This window comes from Saimiri boliviensis, chromosome 7 (genome assembly GCF_048565385.1).
Source record: "Saimiri boliviensis isolate mSaiBol1 chromosome 7, mSaiBol1.pri, whole genome shotgun sequence".
NCBI classification, from domain to species: Eukaryota; Metazoa; Chordata; class Mammalia; order Primates; family Cebidae; genus Saimiri; species Saimiri boliviensis.
The window spans coordinates 99,621,424-99,640,690 of record NC_133455.1 but is presented as its reverse complement, the minus strand read 5'-3'; positions in this window follow the sequence as shown (position 1 = coordinate 99,640,690).

The following is a 19,267-nucleotide window of genomic DNA, read 5'->3' as shown; positions in this document are numbered from 1 at the left end:
TCTATGGGAAAATATGGAATATTAGAGCTGTGAAGAGCAGCATAAGATTTTAGGAAATGAGCATATTGCCTCTCAGCACTTATTATGCTAAATACCACATGGTTAATAAGAGAATGGAAAATAATTTAAACCAGAAATCCTAACAGTAGTATAATAACTGCCCTTGTAGTTATTGTCATTCTACTTCTTGCTGTTGTTACTTTTAATTTATATCTGTTCCTCACGTGGTATATGATATATGTTACTTATAATTTTTGCTGTACAGACATTCACATATGGGCTCTGCCTTATTTGATCATACTTGTCATTAAAATACTTGAGAGGACAATTGATTTAAAAGAAATACTTTGGTTTTACTTATTTGATGTTCAAGAAGTCAGTGAAGATGTTCTTATTGATTGATTTGCTTTGCTTAATTTATGCTGAAGATAGGAACAGAGCACCAACTGACTATTCAAAATCCTTAGTTTGATGCTTATGATATTCAATTAATATTAAGTAATTCGTATTTTCCAAGAGTACTTGAGAAGTAGGAAATAATTTCTTACAATCTCCCAGTCCCCCATTTCACATAAATTAATGGTTTTCTTAATGTTTTATGTGGTAAACGGAACAATTACATTAAGAGATACACAACTATTCTTGTGCAGTCTCTGCCATATCACAGTTTCCATTTTAGGAATGGTGATCATGGAGATGTGTCTGTTTTATTTATGCAGTGTCACAAATAGCACCATAGGCTTGTGGATTCTTAATACAAGCTATTTGATGATTGATTTATACACTCCATTTACAAGGTGTTAATGTAAAAAAGTGGCCAAATTCAGTCTCATGTCTCAATTTAATAGTTTTTACATTTTTTCCAGTAATGTCCTTTGTAAACAACACTAGATACTACTTCAAATTCATCAACAGCTCTTTCTCATTAGTTGACATTCTAAGACAACAGAATGTACATGAAATGTACAAATAAATACATTCTGTGTTAGATAAACAGTGTACGGATGGTTTTAAATTTTTACGATGAATGTGTAGACTGCATATTTTTGTAGAATGATTTATTGAAACTAGTCTTGGAGAGCTATTTGGAGATACAGAATAGTGTAAGTAAAATTTAAAAGAACTTTAGAAACTAAAAAGTGAAGTAGAAACATTTCATTTCATCAGCCACAGCAAAAACTTTGGGACTTTTGTCTAGCACATAATTTCAATGTTCATTTTGTGCACTAGAAATATTCATGTATTTTTGGTAACAGAAAAATGGAGAGGCCCCATGATAAACAATTGTTATGTAAACAATTATTTGAAAATGGAACATTTATAAAGCAAATTGGAGTAACATTCAAGGCTTGGCAACATGGAAGACTAAAAGTAACATAAGCTTTTGAGTCCATCACACTTATAAACCTAGCTTCATCTCCGATGTTCATAATTGTTATCTATAAAATGAAAAAAATATTACTTACTTCAAAGGGTTAAAATATAAAATGAAATCAATTATGTTTATTAGACATGAATGGTGAGATTTCAATAGGTTAAGTGAAATATAAATAGGGCTTCCGTAATGACAGCACTTGTCATTACTTATCATCTTATGTCAGTTTTCTCTCGTTCTAGGTATGAGAAACCATAGAGGAAGGCATGGGGAAAAGATAATGCAGCAAGTTAAATCCCAGGGCAAGCAATTTGGAATTTTATTTAAAAGTCAGTAAGAGAATATTAAAAATGTTTCAGGAAGAAAACTCAACCTGATTTTGACTTTGCTTTACAGTAGTAATTCCCCTAAGAACCAGAGGGGTGATTGCTAAAAAAGCAGATATGGGGACATTACCATGAGAAGTAATCATGAATCAGGTCTGATAGGAGATCTAGATGATTCTGTTTCAGAAAGTCCTAGGGCCACACTTCATGACATGCCACTTTAGAGAAATTAATCTAAATGCAATATGAAAGAGTATTTTAGAAGGGGAGAAACTGAACAGAAGGAGATCACTTAGCCACCTGCTACTCAAAATGTGGTTGGTCAACAGCAGCATTGAGGGGACCTGGATGCTCAGTAGAAACACAGAATCTTGAGCCAAACAAAACCTACTGAATCAGAGTTTGCCTTTAACAAGATGCACAGCTTATTCATTAGCATATTGAAGTATGAGATGACTGACCTAAAAAATGGGTAGTACAGATGGAAGCCAATAAAAGCCTGGAATTGGGCAGTAGTAGAGGGAGAAAAAGGAAGAACAAAAAGAAAGCGGATTAAAAGAGAGAGAGGTTATACTAGTTGACAAGTTGTCAACCCAGAAATTCAGGCCAAGGTGGCCCCACCTCTCCATAAGTCCAGTGGGCCAGGCCCTGTTCATCATCATGGGTTGTTTTCCACAACCCCTCTGGGACACACCCATGCTTCCTACGCAGGATTCAGTGAATTTGAAAGAAGGAATAAATGCTTGCCTTGGATTCTCCCTCTGTTGACCCTGAATGGAGCAGAGATGGAGTATGGCTTCCCAGCATCCTTAGGAGTGAATTTCAGAACAGCTGCAAAGCAGGCTGACACACTTCTAAATAACCATCTGGCCTCACTTCCCACCCTGGTGTGGCATAAACATGGAGATGATGAGAGAGGGAAGGCAATCATCAGATTAACCTTGGGAAAGCAGGACTGGAGAGTTGAGGATAAATGAAAATTTGACTAAATTTGGTATGTGGTGTTGGGCCCTTTTAAAAATGCCTACTGAACACAGAGGGTGACAAAGGTACCTCCCTCTTTTCCTTTGAATTCTTGAGCAATTCTCATTTACCAAATTGAATAAAGTTGCCCAAGTGCTGGAGATGCCAGGATATTGTTTCTATGATGATGAAATATATTACTGCCCACTGCATTGAGCCTAGAAGTTTGTAGCTGCACAGCTGTCTCACTAATTATGCTCCTAATGTGACAGAGGGAAAAGTACACTGTAATTTTGATATATAGTAGTTTCATGAACATAGCATTAGTGCAGAACTTCAGAGGTGCCTGCATGAGCTAGAGAGTGAGGCTGCATTAAATATCCAGTAACTATTGAGCTAGCAGAGGTGTTCTATTAGCTCAATGGCAGAACGTGCAATTTAGAAGCTGGATACTCTGAGTTTTCTCTCAGCAGCAATGTCTAAACATAATTAATCAGTTGCTTGTCATGGTAAGTGACACTAATTAGTTGCACTCTAATTGCTATGTATGGAATAACGTAACTCCATTCTAAGTGCTCTGCAGAGTAGCAACATGAGATCCTTGATACATTATCACAGATTTCCATGTAATTACAATTCTTTCCAATGGGGGGAAGAAAGGAAAATATTGTAGGCTATTTCACCAGGAATCAATAAATAACTGATAATGCCACTGTTAGGAAACAGAGTGATTCAGCTCCTTCCTTATCATTAGAATTATGTGATTAGAACTGTGTATATTGTGTGTATATTGTAAGTGCCAAACCTTGGAACTAAGGAATATGTCCTTTGCTAGCTATCTTTTTGCTAGATGATTTTGTCTCCCAAAGGAAATTATTCTTAGTTGTTCTGAATTTTATTAATTTCCTGGAATCAGACAGAGAATTGACTTGATCTGACAAATAAATAAAAGGGAAATGTTAACTTCTTTTTTTAAATTTTTTTTTATTTTATTGTACTTTAGGTTCTGGGGTACATGTGCAGATCATGCAGGATTGTTGCATAGGTACACACATGGCAATGTGGTTTGCTGCCTCCATCCCCCCTTCACCTACATCTGGCATTTCTCCCCATGTTATCCCTCCTCAACCTCCCTACTCCCCTGCTGTCCCTGCCTTGGCCCCCCCAACAGATCCCAGTGTCCCCTCCTTGTGTCCACGTGTTCTCATTGTTCATCACCCACCTATGAGTGAGAATATGTGGTGTTTGATTTTCTGTTCTTGTGTCAGTTTGCTGAGAATTAAGGTTTCTAGATTCATCCACGTCCCTGCAAAGGACACAAACTCATCATTTTTTATGGCTGCATAGTATTCCACAGTGTATATGTACCACATTTTCCTTGTTCAATCTGTTGTCGATGGGCATTTGGGTTGGTTCCAGGTCTTTGCTATTGTAAACAGTGACACAATAAACATACACATGCATGTGTCTTTATAATAGAATGATTTATAATCCTTTGAGTATATACCCAGCAGTGGGATTGCTGGGTCAAATGGAATTTCTATTTCTAGGTCCTTGAGGAAATGCCACACTGTCTTCCACAATGGTTAAACTAGTTTACACTTCCACTAACAGTGTAGAAGTGTTCCTATTTCTCCACATCCTCTCCAGCATGTGTTGTCTCCAGACATTTTTTAATGATCGCCATTCTAACTGGCATGAGGTGGTATCTCAATGTGGTTTTGAATTGCATTTCTCTAATAATCAGTGATGATGAGCATTTTTTCATGTTTGTTGGCCTCGTATATGTCTTCTTTTGGAAAGTGTCTGTTCATATCCTTCACCTACTTTTGGATGGGTTTGTTTGTTTTTTCTTGTAAATTTGTTTTAGTTTTTTTGTAGATTCTGGATATTATACCTTTGTCAGATGGATAGATGGCAAAATTTTTTCCCCATTCTGTTGGTTGCCGATTCACTCTAATGATTGTTTCTTTTTCTGTGCAGAAGCTCTTGAGTTTAATTAGATCCCATTTGTCTATTTTGGCTTTTGTTGCCAATGCTCTTGGTGTTTTAGTCATGAAATCCTTGCCTATGCCTGTCCTGAATGGTATTGCCTAGGTTTTCTTCTAGGTTGTTTATGGTGTTGGGTCTTACGTTTAAGTCTTTAATCCATCTGAAGTCAATTTTAGTGTAAGGTGTCAGGAATGAGTCCAGTTTTTGCTTTCTGCACATTGCTAGCCAGTTTTCCCAACACCATTTATTAAACAGGGAATCATTTCCCCATTGCTTGTTTTTGTCAGGTTTGTCAAAGATCAGATGGTTGTAGATGTGTGGGACATTGCTTCTGAGGCCTCTGTTCTGTACCATTGGTCTACATCTCTGTTTTGGTATCAGTACCATGCTGCTTTGACTATCGTAGCCTTGTAGTATAGTTTGAAATCAGGTAGCATGATGCCTCTGGGTTTGTTCTTTTTTCTTAGGATTGCTTTGGCTATGTGGGTTCTCTTTTGGTTCCAAATGAAGTTTAAGGTGTTTTTTTCCAGTTCTGTGAAGAAGGTCTTAGGATTCTTTTGGCTATGTGGGCTCTCTTTTGGTTCCAAATGAAGTTTAAGGTGTTTTTTTCCAGTTCTGTGAAGAAGGTCTTTGGTAGCTTGATGGAGATAGTGTTGAATCTGTAAATCACTTTGGGAAGTATGGCCATTTTCACAATATTGATTCTTCCATGTTTTTTGATTGAGATATGTAGTCCATTTATATTTGAAGTTAATATTGTTATGTGTGAATTTGATCCTGCCATTTTGATGCTATATGGATGTTTTGCCCATTAGTTGACACTTTTTTTTCATTGTGTCTATGGTCTTTACCATTTGGTATGTTTTGGGAGTGGCTGGTACTGGTTGTTCCTTTCTATGTTTAGTGCTTCTTCCAGGAGCTCTTGTAAGGCAGGCCTGGTGGTGATGAAATCACTCAGCAATTGGTTGTCCATAAAGGATTTTCTTTCTCCTTCACTTATGAAACTTAGTTTTGCTGGACATGAAATACTGGGTTGAAACTTCTTTTCTTTAAGGATGTTGAATATTGGCCCCCACTGTCTTGTGGCTTGTAGGGTTTCTGCCAAGACATCCGCTGTGAGTCTGATGGGCTTCCCTTTGTGGGTAACTCGACTGTTATCTCTGGCTTCCCTTAGTATTTTTTCCTTCAATTCAACCCTGGTGAATCTGACAATTATGTGCCTTGGGGTTGCTATTCTTGAGGAATATCTTTGTGGTGTTCTCTGTATTTCCTGGACTTGAATGGTGTCCTGGCTTGCTAGGTTGGGGAAGTTCTTCTGGATAATATCCTGAAGTGTGTTTTCCAGCTTGGATTCATTCTCTCCATCACATTCAGTTACACCTATCAAATGTAGATTAGGTCTTTTCACATAATCCCATATTTCTTGGAGGCTTTGTTCATTTATTTTCACTCTTTTTTCTCTATTCATGCCTTCTTATTTTATTTCATTGAGTTGATCTTCAATCTCTGATATCCTTTCTTCTGCTTGGTCTGTTCAGCTATTGAAACTTGTGTATGCTTCGTGAAGTTCCCATGTTGGGTTTTTCAGTTCCATCACTTCATTTATATTCCTCTGTAAGCTGTTTATTCATGTTAACATTTCATCAAGCCTTTTTTCAAGGTTCTTCATTTCTTTGTATTGTGTTAGAACATGTTCTTTTAGCTCAGATAAGTTTATAATTGCCCACCTTCTGAAGCCTGTTTCTGTCAATTCATCAGACTCATTCTCCACCCAGCCTTTTCCCCTTGCTGATAAGGAGTTGTGATCCCTTGGAGGAGAAGAGGTATTCTGGTTTTCAGTGTTTTCATCCTTTTTGCGCTAGTTTCCTCCCATTTTTGTGGATTTATCTACCTGTAGTCTTTGTAGTTGGTGGCTTACAGATGGGGTCTCTGAGTGGACATCCTTTTTGTTGATGATGAAATTATTTCTTTCTGTTTCTTAGTTTTTCTTCTAACAGTCAGGCTGTAGGACTGCTGGAGTTCCACTTCAGACCCTACTTGCCTGGGGATCACCTGCAGGGTATGCAGAACAGCAAGGGTTGCTGCCGGTTTCTTCTTCTGTTATCTTCGTCCAAGAAGGGTACCTGTCTGATATTGGCCTGAGCCCTCCTTTGTGAGGTATCTCTTTGGGTATACCGGGGTTGGGGAGCTGCTTGAGGTGACTGTCTGTCCCTTATAGGAGCTTAACTGTTGTGCTGGGAGCTCTGTTGTTCCATGCAGAGATTCTGGACAGGTAGTTTTAAGTCTGCTGCAGCAGACCTCATAACTGCCTCTTTTCCCAGGTGCTCTGTCCTAGGAAGGTCAGCTTTATTTATTAGTTCCTGTCATGCTGCTGCCTTTTTAAATAGATGCTCTGCCCCGCATGGAGTAGTCTAGTTACACTCTGCTAGCAGAGGTGTTGCTGAGCTGCCACAGACTCTGCCCAGCTGCTGTGTGAGCTGCCTCAGTAGTGGTGGTTGCCCTTCCCTGCACTGAGCTGGACTGTCCTGGGTCCAGCTGCACTTGCTGGGAAACTCTCAATCCAGAGCATTTCAGATTGCTTGTTTTGTGGGGGTGGTACCTGCCAAGCCAGATCACCTGGCTCCCTGTCTCTGCACCCTCCTTTTCAGTTGAATGGGCAGCTCTGTCTCCCCAGCATTCCAGGTGCCAGTTGAAATGGCCACCAAGATTTGTGTGAGTTTCTGTGTGCCAACCCAGCACTGGCTGAAACCACCGTGCTGAAAACTCATGGCACTTTTCGGCCTGGGAATCTCTTGGTCTGTGGGCAGTGAAAATTTGTTTGGAAATGCAGTGAGCACTCACCGTGTGCATTGTTCTTGCTAGGAATGGTACTCTGGAGCTGTTCCTATTTGACTATCTCGGATCCTCCCACTGAAAATATTAACTTCTAATCTGACTACTCTTTATTTGCTTTTGTCTGATTGTATTCTTTATCCTGTATGTCATATTCTCTTCCTTGGTAGAAGATTAGCTTATACTCTTATATATTTGACTTTGTTCTTTATGCTAAAGTATTTTAATTGCTCAAACTTCTTTTTAGAAGCTTCTTCCAAGCATTTCTGATTCTAGAAAATTGTTCTTTAAAAACAGTTTTAAACTATTGCAGAAAAGAGACAATGTTCTTGGGCTTTCCTTCAGTTTAAATTCTATAAGATAAAAAAATCCATGGGAGATCTAAAGAAAGAAATGCGACACAGCTGATATAATAGCCAAGAAAAATAGGCCTCTCTTTATAAATGCATTAAACTATTAGAAATGAGAGTAGGAATTCAAAATGGTATAACCTGAACTCACTATTTCTTCTCTTCTGACTGCCTAGTCATATAGATTTTAATTATTCAGATTTTGCATGGATTCTACTTTCCCTTTCTTTGGAACTATATTTTTTTATTACATGATTCATGTTGAAGAGATTTTGTTTCTCCTAGGAACACATTTGGCCATTAGTGACTATTTTGATTCTGGTGTTTAGCAGCTTTTTCTTTAAAGATAATTCTCTTTATCTCTTTCTGTATTTGCTAAATCATTTTGGAGGTTTTGACAACTTTTCTTCACTGCTGAGGTTTACATTATGCAAAACTTTGTTTCCTCCATAAAAACATACCAAGATCAGTCACATACAATGTGGACATAGCCACATTTCTCCTCCTCCTAGGCATCAGCTATAATGCTGATGTTGTTTTAAAATATGTCATACAATATATGTTGTAATGGGGCATGGGAGTGGTGATGGTGATGGCAAGTTAAGAGGATGGTGAGAAAAGAGGGCATTTTTCTAGTTGAAGCCTCTAGCATGAGCACATTCAATACTGGCAGTGATTACAAAAGGGCACAAAACTAGCTTTGCTGTAAATATATTCAATTAATAATAGAAATATGAACAGCTGGAAACAGATGCCTGAAGACACAAAAGCATGAGACATATTTGAAAACAGTATTACATATTTAAAAAGGAAATACTTGAAGTTAATTTTAATTTATAAATATTCATTAATAATAAGAATACGAACAGCTGGAAACCTTAATTGTCTTTTCCCCCTATTTTTCAATGATTTTTTTCTCTTCTAAAAAGATTTTCAAAAATTAAACTTGCATGTTTTTTCAGTCATCTATATTTCTAATGAGGACAGGTAAAACAAATATGCCCAATGAACAAACCTCAAGAAATCCTTATAGGGAAATATCCTTATATTAGGCCATATTTGTTTTTACCTCCCTTTATATGGGGGTAGGAACTAGGCAGAATTGTGAGTCTTGGGCAGGACTGAGAAGTTTTAGAATAGACTTTATAATATGTGTTTATGACTGAACCATATGCATGTATTAACTATCTTAAAAATTAGATGAAAAATTCAATAATATTATACAATATGCAATGCAAAGGAGAGAATGCATCAAAGAAAGAAAGTTTTAATTTAGTTGTAAATAATAATAACAGCAAGACTCTTTGGATGAGTCAAAGCGGTTTCCTAAAGGAGCTTGCCTGGGACTTTGTTAGCGTTGGAATCTTCTTGACCACATTTTCCCCATCTTGGTGGAGGGGCAGTTAGAGCTCAGAATGGACATGGAGGGTGTGGATGAAGCCAGATCATCCTAGGTTGAGAAAGAAGTGTCCCAGCATTGAGGCATCTATTAAAAAAGTGTCTCTACTCCACAAAATAGAAAGCAGAGCTGTTTTATATGTTTGTTTTACTAAGCTCTGTGATACCTCCTAGAAACTTCTAAACCAGTTAGTTTAGGATGGAACTGGATGAAACTGATTCATTTACAATATGGTGACCCCTGTATTTATTTTCATGCTCAAGCCCTAGTTAAATCTGGATCACCAGTTACTAACATGATCTGTGGCAGCAGAGAGGAGTGAACAAATTAATCTCAGACCTTAATAGGTCTCAGGATCAGAAAAAGTCCAGAAGCAAAATCTGAAGCTTCTCAAAGAGATTTTAGTTTTCTTTGTACGATGAGATCTCTTTACCAGGAAGGCAGAGATGATTCAGTTGGGGCAATCTGCTTATTTTTATTTGACCAAACCAATAGTGATGGGGAATGGGGAGTGGGGGCTTGTTTTCCTCTTTTTCTTTCTAATGTTCTTCCTTTACTCCCTTCCGTGAAACTTCCATCCAAATCCTGGTGTTGTATCTTTCTTTGAAAGTCATCTCATCTTGTGAGTCACTTTGGCAACTATTTGATTTGGACATGGTCTTCATGGTGCAGATGTGTGGGAATCCCTCATCAGGTTTTCCAGCCATATTCTCCGCAAAGGAGAGCAATGTTATCACCACCAATCCAAAAGTTAGGAATAATAATTTATATGTAAGTGTGTATCTTCAGTGCATTATTGGCTCTCGATAAAGACAAATAGTAATGATAAGCCTTGAAGTTTGCCTTTCAAAGATAGCACACAGCAAACTGTGTGAGCCATTTTGAAAACAGATTCAAAAGAAGTTCTGAACTTTCATTTCCCATCTGTCGGGTTTCTTTGAAGTGGGAGTTAACTCTGACATGAAACAGCTCCAGAAACTCAGTTATGCCCAGTTGTTTTTGGCCTGGTAATTTGACCCTCAGTGATGACTCCCACACATGACTGGGTGTCTTTAATGACTCACTCTTCTCGTCTTAGAGATAGGTCTCCAGACATTTGTGCATTTCCCGGTCTCTGTGTTACAGCCTCTCTGGAAGAAGAAAAGAATAGCTTACTTTTACAAATAAAATCAAATAAATTGTCTGCTTCCTCTCTAAATCAAGCCTTTTTTTCCCCAGCAGAAACTTCCCTGACTTTTTTGTTCTTGTTTGTAGTAGAAGACTTTCTAAATAAAAGTTTTTATTAAGTGAAAATGAAGAACTCATCTTCTGGGTGGCAAAAAGCTGAAGGAAGCTTTTGCATGAATAACCTAGGAAGAGTAATTCAAAGCTGTTTTTCATTTTTATTGAGGGCAGAATAAGAAAAAGTAGTTTTGTTTGTGAAAACCATGGAATTTGGTAAAATGTCTTTAACACGAAGACGAAGTCTATTTCTATACAACTTCATTGAAAACTGAGATACTGGGTGGGGATGGGGTGCTGATTTGAAAAGAATCCCAAAACTGTCTTTAAAAAATTTCGCCACAAACACTAATCTCTAAAAATTCTAATTGCCCCCCGACTTGAAAAAGACTAACCTTCAAAAGCATAACATGATCCTTAGAGAGGACTCAGGTTCTGTAAATTATTTTAAATTAGGGTCAAAGTGATTTCCTCCTAGAGAACTAAATTACTCCCTTTTGAAATCAATTTTTATTTTCTTCTGCCATTATTAAAGAGTGAATTTTTAATATAAAAAGTCAATAAATGTGAAGCTTCTATATTAAAGTTATATTTCTACTATGTGCACCAGGAGCTCCATCTTCCCATTGCAGTTTAAAATGCATAAAATAGATATATTATTTTAAAAATGTACATAAGTTTTCCCTTTTTAACAACCATGCTAACTTTATGGAACTTTTCTTTTTTTATGTGTATGCTTTATTCTATTTAGCATCAGACAAGAAAATACTACTTACATTTTTATAAGTGAAGAAATTCAGTTTCTCAAGACACAGTTTCTATATAGTCAAATAAATAAGTCTAGTGGTCCTGTAAAATCTCTACGAATGCTCCATTCTATGGTGTTCTGTGCCTTTGGCCACAGAGCCTGAATAAATATTTAAAGGGTTCTTCTTCCAGATGGAATATTGGATTTAATGTGGCAGTTGTTACATAATTTTATATATTAACATATGGCTATATGCTTACTAATGTATAATCTTTAAATGTGTACACTTTTTCTCTCATCAAGTGATCTACTTTATGTTTGTTTCCCCAATAAGATGATTGATCCCTGAGGTCAAAAGATCATAGCTTATACTTCTTTCTCTTAGAGATGGTGATATAGTGGTGAATAGTAGAAATTGAATCAATACAAAATTAAAACACCTCATGCTCAAACCCTGATTCTGCCCCTTACTACTATTCAGGTTCTTTGACTATTCCATTAAAATAAGCATGCATATCTATTGTACAGGGTTGATGAAACAACGTGTGTGAAATGGCTTTGTGAACTTTGAAGTTCAATACAAATATTTGGTTGACCTTCAAAGGGTGAGTACTGGTCAGCTAGATGAAAGCCTTGGAGATGGAGAAAAGAGAAATCCAGGCAGCACATGAAAGAGAGGGAAGGGGACCAACCTCGGCTCACAGGCCTTCATGTGTTCTGGGCAGTTCTTTCAGAGCTAAGTCATTCTCTTATGTTCATGCTGCTCCTCTGGCCTCCGCTTGAAATAACATCTCTTTGTCTCCGTGGGCCAAAGCCATTGGCAGGTTACTATCAGTCAGTCTCCTCAGAAAATTTTCTCCCCAGGAAGTTTTCAGGCTCAATACTTTGCAACCATGCATGACTCCTTCTTGCCTCTTCTTCTTCCTCATGCATAAGCAGTGCTGTTGCTCACTGCTCATTTGAGAATTGTTCGAGGCCATTCCTTCCTTTCTACTCTCATAGTCACCATCTTAGTCCTAGCTCTTGTTCCTTTGTATAGAGAATGGGAGAGACTCCAGAGGACCAGAGATTGGCAAGCATCCTCTAAATAAGTAGAAAGGTTCAGAAACAAGTTTGGTGACTTTATTTGCAACTCCACCCCACAGTTCCAGCATTTATTATTTAAAAAGTAGGTATTCATCACTTAAAAGGAGATATGATCTCACTTACTTCCCAATTATTATGCATAAATGCTGTGGGTACCATGCGAGGTCTCAGCATTTGGCAGGATTTATTCTCTCAAACCACATGATTTAAACATCTACTGTGTGTCTGGGGGATATAGAGATATAAACACTGAACATTCTTCATGCTTAATAGGTTCATAGTCTAATGAAGGAGGCAGCTACGTAATGTGTAATATGGCACAGATAAATATAATGTGGTAAGAACAGTGAAGAATGGGCAGGTGATACTGCAGGTACCCAGGAGACAGTTTACACTGCTGGGGCCAAGAGATCAGGGAAGATTTTTTGGTAGAGAGGATGCCTAAAGAGAGTAAAAGTTTGTCAGAGAATGGATATTAATGGGAGAGGATATTCCAGCCAGAGGAGAGAGTATGACCAAAACCAAGAAGGCAGGACACATTTTGGTGTATGCATATAAACTACAAGAAATTTAGTGTTCCTGGATTGCACTGTTCCCACGGGGTATGACAGGTTTGGGGAAAGGAAAGAGCTTACTTCTTTCAGAATATTCTGAAATCAAAATGAGAAGACACATGGCTATAAGTGAGGAAAATAAAATGGATTAGTAACTGGTAGGAAACCTCTGTCCAAAGATGGTGAGGGAAATATGAAATATGAAACAGGATAGATCTTAGCCTTATAAATTTGTACATTGAATCAACAATGATTTGCTAAGCACCTAACATGTACTAGACCTGAAATTAAAATGCTTTTGAAGAAATAATTCTTGCCCTCAAGGATTCTGCAGTCTAATGAGAAGCCTGTTCAATATTGTTTTGACAGTGATTTAAATTGAACCATTGAATGTAGTAATATAAAACTGGAAGAAGTAATTTATATTACAGAACAGAACCAGCATCTCCCAATACCCTGAGGGGCTGCACTGAAAGGGTGACTCCAACCAGGTACTTAATAATAGCATGTACTGGCCGTTTCCAACCAATGGAGTACTGATTTCAATATGGAAGGTGCTCTTTCCACCAAAATATGCAGGCTTAGAGAACTCTTCTGTTCTTAAAAGAGACACACACAGAACAGCAATCAGACAGCATTTGGAGAGGAAGTGAATGCTGGAACTACATGGTATAAAGTGAGAAAGAAACCGGGCTCAGGTAACATAACACAACATAAGCATGGTGACCATTTTTTGCCAAAAAAATAAATAACATGATTTCTAGTTTAGCATGGCACATTGAATCTAGTTGTTTTAGTCCCTGGGGAAACCCTGTTAAATAAAAATCCAGTGATAAGCCAGGGAGAGAGAAACAGTAGTGTCTTCAACAACCGTTTGCTATTTAAATTATATGCATGATATCAAAATAAAAGCTAAGTTACAAATGTGCATATAAGAATATGACCAGGTACACTATATTCTTTCTCTCCCTATTTCTTACTTTTCTGCACCCAGTAGGATTTCTTTCAGAAACTTGGTTAGTAAATGATAGGTTGGATATACAACCCAGATAAGCTTATTTTTCTCATTCAAATTATTAAAATTTAATGATTAATATTTACAATAAATTAAATATAATTATTATAACGATGGATTTAAAAAAATTCCTCCAATCTTTACATTTCTCTACATATAGATATACATAAATATATCTGTGCATATTTACACGTTTGTATATTTAACACTAGTGCATTTTACTTTGATTGATAAGATATAAGCAAGGCACTAGAATCTGATATATAACACAGCCCTTGGGTTTATTTCTGTGTAGGTGGTCTGTGTTACTCATTGGGAGAAATATTGCTTAGGAATTACACCCTAAAGGTACTCTTGTTCCAAGATGAGTCAATAACCTGAATTTTTTGTTATCTATTTGTTTATTCATTTACTGTTGAAGCATAAGTAATATATAAAAGGCACAAATCTTAAATTTACAGGTTGATCAGTTTTGAGTATTATATAGCCCCATAAAACTACTATTAAAAAAATACAGGCTATTTTATATCACCCAAGAAAATTCCAGCATGCACCTTGGAAATCACTTCATTCCACAACTGCCACCACTACTTTCTGATTTTATCAGCAAAGATTAATTTTGCTTGTTCTTGGGCATATTGTAAATAAAATCTTAGTTTGTATTCTTTTTTGTATAACATCTTTATGGTTTTGAGATTCATCTCTGTTGTGGCAAGTAACATTTTAATTTTATTTCTAAAATTTTCTAGTTTTTTAGTTTTAAAAATCATTTTCCATGTTTACACTCTACTTAGCTCCCACTTACAAGTGAGAACGTGATATTTGCCTTTCTGTGTCTGACTTGTTTCACTTAACATAATGACCTCCAGTTCCATCCATGTTGTGGCAAAAGACATGATTTCATTCTTTCTTGTGGCTAGTTTTTCATGGTGTATGTATATATAATAGGGTTTTACACACACACACACACACACACACACACACACACACACACACAAAATGAATACTATTTATAAACATCATAACTCATTATCCACTCACCTATTGATGGAGAGTTAGGTTGATTTCATGTCTTTGCTATTGTGAATAGTGCTGCTATAATCATACTAGTGCAGTATCTTTTTGATATAATGATTTATTTTTCTTTGAGTATATACCCAGTAGTGGGATTGCTAGATCAAATGGTAGTTTTCTTTTTCTATTTTCATAATACATTTTGTGATATATTATGATTTGTTGAATGGCCTAGCATGTAGTCTATCTTGGTGAATGTTCTGTGTGCTACTGAAAAGAAATGTATTCTGTGGTTACTGAATGTAGTGCCCTATAAAAGTCAATTAGTCATGTTAGTTGGTAGTACTGTTCCAATACGCTATATCCATATTTATTGTCCACTTTTTCTATCAATTTTTGAGACTGTCAAACTCTCTACTGTGATTACAGATTTGCATGTATCTTCTTTTATTTTTGTCATTTTTATTGTTTTTTTTTAATTGTACTTTAGGTTCTGGGGTACATGTGCAGATCATGCAGGATTGTTACATAGGTACATACATGGCAATGTGGTTTGCTGCCTCTATCCCCCTGTCACCTGTGTCTGGCATTTCTCCCTATGTTATCTCTTCCCAACCTCCCTAACCCCCACTGTCCCTCTCCTAACCCTACCAATAGACCCCAGTGTGTGATGCTCCCTCCCTGTGTTCACGTGTTCTCATTGTTCAGCACCCACCTATGAATAAGAATATGCGGTGTTTGATTTTCTGTTATTGTTTGCTGACAATGATGGTTTCCAGATTCATCCATGTCCCTACAAAGGACATGAACTCATCGTTTTCTGTGGCTGCATCGTACTCCATGGTGTTTATGTGCCACATTTTTCTTGTCCAGTCTGTCATTGATGGGCATTTGGGTTGGTTCCAGGTCTTTGCTATTGTAAACAGTGCCACAATGAACATACATGTGCATGTGTATTTATAATAGAATGATTTATAATTCTTTGGATATATACCCAGTAATGTGATTACTGGGTCAAAAAAAATTTACACCAACAGTGTAAAAGTGTTTCTTTTTCTCCACATCCTCTCCAGAATCTGTTGTCTCCAGATTTTTTAATGATTGCCATTCTAACTGGTGTGAGATGGTATCTCAATGTGGTTTTGATTTGCATTTCTCTGATGATCAGTGATGATGAGCATTATTTCACCTTTGCTGGCATCATATATGTCTTCTTTTGTAAAGTGTCTGTTAATATCCTTTGCCCACTTTTGAATGGGCGTGTTTGTTTTTTTCTTGTAAATATGCTTTAATTCTTTGTAGGTTCTGGATATTAGCCCTTTGTCAGATGGGTAGATTGCAAAAAATTTTTTCTGATTCTGTTGGTTGTTGGTTCATTCTAATGATTGTTTCTTTTGCTGTACAGAAGCTCTGGAGTTTAATTAGATCCCATTTATCTATTTTGGCTTTTGTTACCAATGCTTTTGGTGTTTTAGTCATGGAAGTTCTTGCCTATGCCAATGTACTGAATGGTTTTGCCTAGGTTTTCTTCTAGGGTATTTATGATGTTAGGTCTTGTTTTTAAGTCTTCAATCCATCTGGAGTTAATTTTAGTGTAGGGTGTCAGGAAGGGGTCCAGTTTCTGCTTTCTGCACATGGCTAGCCAGTTTTCCCAACACCATTTATTAAACAGGGAGTCCTTTCCCCATTGCTTGTTTTTTTCAGGTTTGTCAAATATCAGATGGTTGTAGATGTGTGACATTGCCTCCAAGGCCTCTGTTCTGTTCCATTGGTCTATGTCTCTGTTTTGGTACCAGTACCATGCTGTTTTGATTACTGCAGCCTTGTAGTATAATTTGGAGTTAGGTAGTCTGAGGCCTCCACCTTTGTTATTTCTGCATAGGAGTGTCTTGGCTTCTGTGGACTCTCTTATGGTACCATATGAAGTTTAAGGTGGTTTTTTCCAGTTTCATGAAGAGGGTCATAGGTAGCTTGATGGGAATAGCATTGAATTTATAAATTACTTTGGGCAGTATGGCCATTTTCACAATATTGATTCTTCCTAACCATGAGCATGGAATGTTTTTCCATCTGTTTGTGTCCACTCTTATTTTCTTCAGCAGTGGTTTGTAGTTCTCCTTGAAGAGGTCCTTTATATCTTTTGTTAGCTGTATTCCTAGGTATTTTATTCTCTTTGTAGCAATTGTGAATGGAAGTGCACTCATGATTTGGCTCTCTGTTAGTCTGCTATTGGTGTATTGGAATGCTTGTGATTTCTACACATTAACTTTGTATCCTGAGACTTTGCTGAATTTGCTTATCAGTTTAAGGAGATTTTGGGATGAGACAATGGGGTCTTCTAAATATACAATCATGTCATCTGCAAATACAGACAATTTGACTGCCTCCTTTCCTAATTGAATACGCTTTATTTCTTTTTCTTGCCTGATTGTTCTAGCTAGAACTTCCAATACTATATTGAATAGGAGTGGTGAGAGAGGGCATCCTTGTCTAGTGCCAGATTTAAAAGGGAATGCTTCCAGTTTTTGCCCATTCCGTATGATATTGGCTGTGGGTTTGTTATTAAATAGCCTTTATTATTTTAAGATACCTAGTTTATTGAGAGCACACTGATGGGTGGTCGATTCCATCAATACCTAGTTTATTGAGAGCACACTGATGGGTCTTGACTTTTTATCCAATTTGTCAGTCTGTGTCTTTTGATTGGGACATTCAGCCCATTTATATTTAAGGTTAATATTGTTATGTGTGAATTTAATCCTGTCATTTTGATGCTAGCTGGTTGTTTTTCCTGTTAATTGATGCAGTGTCTTCATTGTTTTGATGGTCTTTACCATTTGGTACATTTTTCAAGTGACTTATACTCATTGTTCCTTTGCATGTTTAGTGCTTCTTTTAGGAGCTTTTGTAGGACAGGCTGGATGGTGAGAAAATCAGCAATTGTCTTCATAAAGGAATTTATTTTTCCTTTGCTTATAAAGCTTAGTTTGGCTGGATATGAAAGTCTGGGTTGAAAGTTCTTTTCTTTAAGGATGTTCAATATTGGCCCCACTCTCTTCTGCCTTGTATGATTTCTGCCAAGAGATCCACTGTGAATCTGATAGGCTTCCATTTGTGGGTAACCCAACCTTTCTCTCTGGGTGCCCTTAGCATTTTTTCCTTCATTTCAACCCTGGTGAACCTGATGATTATGTGCCTTGGGTTTGCTCTCTTGAGGAACATCTTTATGGTGTTCTCTGTATTTTCTGGACTTCAATATTGGTCTGCCTTGCTAGGTTGGGGAAGTTCTGGATAATATCTTGAAGAGTGTTTTCCAGCTTGGATTCATTCTCCCTATCACATTCAGGCACAGCTATCAAATGTAGATTAGGTCTTTTCACATAATTCCAGATTTCTTGGAGAATTTGTTCATTGTTTTTACTCTTTTTTCTCTTGCCTTCTTATTTTTTTTTCATTGAATTGATCTTTAATCTCTGATATCCTTTCTTCTGCTTGGTCAATTCGGTTATTGAAACTTGTGTAGGCTTCTCGAAGTTCTCATGTTGTGTTTTTCAGCTCCATTAATTTGTTTATATTCTTCTCTAAGCTGTTTATTTTTGTTAGCATTTTGTCAAACCTTTTTTCAAGGTTCTTAGTTTCTTATCATTGGGTTAGAACATGTTCTTTTAGTTCTGAGAAATTTGTTATTACCCACCTTCCAAAGCCTATTTCTGTCAATTCATCAGACTCATTCTCCATCCAGCTTTGTTCCCTAGCTGTTGAGGAGTTGTGATCCCTTGGAGGAGGAGAGACGTTCTGGTTTTTGGTGTTTTCATCCTTTTTGGGCTGATTTCTTCCCATCTTCCTGGATTTATCTACCTTGGATCTTTGTAGTTGGTGACTTTTAGATGGGGTCTCTGAGTGGACATCCTTTTTGTTGATGTTGAAGCTATTTATTCATTTTTTAGTTTTCTTTCCAACAGTCAGGTCCCTCTGCTGCAGGACTGCTGGAGGTCCACTCCAGACCCTGCTTGCCTGGGGATCACCTGCAGTGGTTGCCGAACAGTAAGCATTGCTGCCAGTTTCTTTTTTCTGTTATCTTCATTGCAAAAGGGTACCTGCCAGATCTCAGCCTGAGCTCTCCTTTATGAGGTGTCTCTTTGGATATATGGGGGTAGGAGAGCTACTTGAGGAGACAATCTGTTTCTTATAGGAGTTCAAGTGCTATACTGGGAGTTCCGTTGTTCTGTTCAGAGCTGCTGGGCAGGTGCCTTTAAGTCTGCTGCAGTAAAACTCATAACCACCTCTTTTCCCAAGTGTTCTGTCCTGTGAAGGTGGGACTTTATTTATAAGTTCCTGACATGCTGCTGCCTTTTTTCAGAGATGCCCTTCCCAGAAAGGAGATAGTCTAGT